Below are 3,720 nucleotides of genomic sequence, written 5' to 3'. Positions count from 1 at the left end.
CGGTAGGTAGTAAGAACATTTGAGAAATTTAACTTTGACGGTGCTACAACTGACTGACTGACTGGTGTTGACGAATTTCCGTGACAATTTTTTTTATTCATTGATATTATGTTGTTTATTATCAAATTACTTCATAATTAATTTCGGTATTCTAGACTATGTGTACTTTAGAAATATGAAAAGAAACTCGGAAACTACGCAGTAAATCTTTAGTGAATGAGTAAGGAATTTCACTATTCAAATTATTCTATTTTAATTTGCGATGAAGTTACTACACATTTACATGCACCTTACGTAAAAACATATGAGAAACGTCATGTAAAAAAGAACGCAGCAGTGATATTTAATTTATTATTAGCATAATTATTCGTCATTATTTGATTTTCGCGGATTCACCCAGGCACTGCTATATTAACTTTCTTTCGCGCAAAAGACCCTCAGATATTTCTTTAATGAACGCCTTTACAATGTTGTGTCAATAGGTCGCCCCTACTATCCCTACTAATATTTATTATATTTATTATAAATGCGAAAGTAACTCTGTCTGTCTGTTACGCTTTCACGTCGAAACCACTGAACCGATTTTGATGAAATTTGGTATATCAGAAGAACCAGAAAAATAAGACCAGCACTGGGAATCGAACCCAGGTCCTCGGCATTCCGTGCCACGTGCTATACCGCTACACCACTGCTAGACAACGGTACAGACACCGTACGTATCTCAGCTTGTTTGTTTCTTATTTAGCCACTTAAGCGGTGACGCTAGCGACATCTATACCGTAGCCCTGATCGAGAAACTTTCGGCACTCCATTGGTACTAACCGCTCACCCGGAAAAGATATCGTTATTAAGCAATCAAATTAAGATTGGCTTTTTGGAATCTTTTTGTATTTTTTATTTCAATTGCAAATTTTTACTTTTACGGCGGCCGCATCTATATTTCAGTTTGTATTTTCAACCTACCGTTCTGTTTTTTTAATTATTTTTTTTAACAGTATATTGGTTTACAATGTGAAAAACGTCTCTACAGCAACCCTAGCTCTAGGGTTGCCAGTATAACGGTTTCGTCCCAAGATTTAAGGGAAATTTAAGAAATTTGCGATCGATATTGACGTCAAGACGGTTCTTAAAGGTCCCAGCTCATTAGGTCCACCCGGCACCCGATTAGTACCGCCTTGCCGCGAGCGGTTAGTATTCTTTATATGGATTTGTATGGGCATGCGCTCATTACATTAACTCTGAAGCGTCACCGGATTGCCTCGCTTGCAAGTTGTCCACGCGCGGACCACCTGTCGACAACGAGTGGATGCCGAAAGTCAAGTCGAAGAGGTGCTGGTCAGGTCATCGGGTGCCGGGTGGCTCTAATGAGCTGTGACCTTTAGACTGGAAGCAGTGCTCGACCGACGGTCAGCGCTGACCGTCGGTCAGCGTAGCTATATCTATGCAAGTCTATGAATGCGCACACAGCTACGCTGACGGTACGCGCGTGATTTGGTGCGGGCGTACGGTCGGTCGAGCCGTCGGTCCAGCTCGTCGGTCACACGGCGTCAGTCGACCGCCGAGCTATGAGATTGTATGGATGCGTTCAGTGCTTCACTGACGGAGCGACCAACCTGTGAACTGTACAAACGCGTCCAGTTTGCAGCGTAGCATTGAATGAATTTTCACAACCGACGGTCAGCGCTGGCGGTCAGGATGTACGATCAGGACGTACCGTCGGTCGAGCACTGTTTGTGCTTGTTTGGAAAATAAAAAACCTCGCCATATTGCGAAAAACTACTGTAACTAAATAAATAAAATAAATAAATCTTCAACTGGCAACAATAAATAAAGACGTCAAGCTAAGTGCCGATAGTGCGTGGTTTATACACAAGAACGATATCGTCGATAAGAATACACATTCTTATCGTTCTTACAGTGTGAGGGTTGGGTAGCTGCATTAACGAACACATTTAATTTTGTTGCATACATGGATACATGAAGCTATCTTAAGGTCGCGGGTGAGCAAAGTTTGCTTTCTCTCCTAATTTTTTATTTTATTTAAATAAATAAATCACGGGACAATTCACACCAATTGACCTAGTCCCAAATTAAGCTAAGCAAAGCTTGTGTTATGGGTACTAAGCAACGGATAAATGTAATTATATAGATAGATACATACGACCCGAGAACAAACATTCGTATTTTTCATACAAATATCTGACACGGGAATCGAACCCGGGACCTCAAGCTTCGTAGTCAGGTTCTCTAACCACTAGGCCATCTGGTGGTATTTTATTTTTGTTTTTAAGGGGAAAAAGAGCACGCGGTTCACCTGATGGTAATGGAAAGCAATCACTGCCGCCCATGGACACTTTGAGAGATTGATAGGCTCGTTTTTTAAAGATTCCTAAGCTGTACCGCTCCATATTTAGTTCCATATTTGATACCGACCTCCGCAAAGTAACGCCTCAAATGAAAAAACAATAAATAAAAAAAAATAAAAAAACCCGACTGCCTTAAAAACTAAAAGGAAGAAAATAAGTCTAGTGGTCTAGAACACTGTCAAGAAGCTCATTTAAGGTTCAATAGTCGGGACTTTTTGAGCTGGTTACGATTTGAATGGGTCCCGACTGTTGGACCTTAAATGAGCTTCTTGATAGTGTTCTAGACCACTAGACTTATTTTCTTCCTTTTAGTTTTTAAGGCAGTCGGGTTTTTGTTTTTTTTTTTTTTTTTATATTTTTTTGATATTTCTGTGAAAATAGTTGATTAAAAGTATTATAACCCATATATATTTAGAATATCAAAATCAGTGATAGACAAAAAAATGCAGATATAAGAAACAATACCAAGATTATCGACGCTCTACATCACTCGCAACACCTAAAATGGAAGTGGGCAGGACATGTGGCACGCGCACCAAAGAATAAATGGACAATTACGGGCCACACAATGGGAGGGGCCGAGCAGCCACAGAAGTAGAGGACGCCCTAGAGAGAGGTGGGTGGACGATATACTTAGTGTCGCTGGAAAAAACTGGACAAGGAAAGCAGAGGACGGGAAAGCATGGAGACAACTGGAGGAGGCCTATACCCGGAAAGGGGCCTTGACTCATTAAGCTAGATTATTATAATTTAGAATATAGGTTTTTTTTTCTTTTTGAGTGTACAGTTAAGGAAATAAAGGCTTATTATTATATTTAGAATGGGCTAATTATTAGCTTTCATTTGATTCCCATATTGTTACAATACAAAATTATTATTTTTATCCCTTCGCCATATTTTTTTTCGCAGACGCCATATTGAAATATTATGTACCCTATGTCACTCCAACAGTTATGACGTTTCCAATGATACCTAACATATGTACAATCCGTCCAGCCGTTTAGGCTGCAGCGAGGACCAAAGAAATGGACATACATACCCACATACATACATACTTACATACATACATACATACGCTCGTAAAACATAACCCTCCTTCGGGCAGCCGGGTAAAAAACATAACCCTCCTTTGGGCAGTCGGGTAAAAACGGGGCACATGTTCTATGCAAATGGACAGCGGAAACTTCTAAGCTTGTTTGAGGAAAGATAATTAAATAATTTTCAGATTATTTTTTATAATTATTATGGTCGTATTTAAGTCCCGATTCTAATTTACTTTTATTAACCTTGATGGCTTTACTGGAATTTAGGGGTTTTTACAGTTTGAAGCTGGTAACCTCGCCTGCTGGCACCT

The sequence above is a fragment of the Choristoneura fumiferana genome, chromosome 16, assembly GCF_025370935.1.
Source record: "Choristoneura fumiferana chromosome 16, NRCan_CFum_1, whole genome shotgun sequence".
Lineage (NCBI taxonomy): Eukaryota > Metazoa > Arthropoda > Insecta > Lepidoptera > Tortricidae > Choristoneura > Choristoneura fumiferana.
This window is presented reverse-complemented; position numbering follows the sequence as displayed.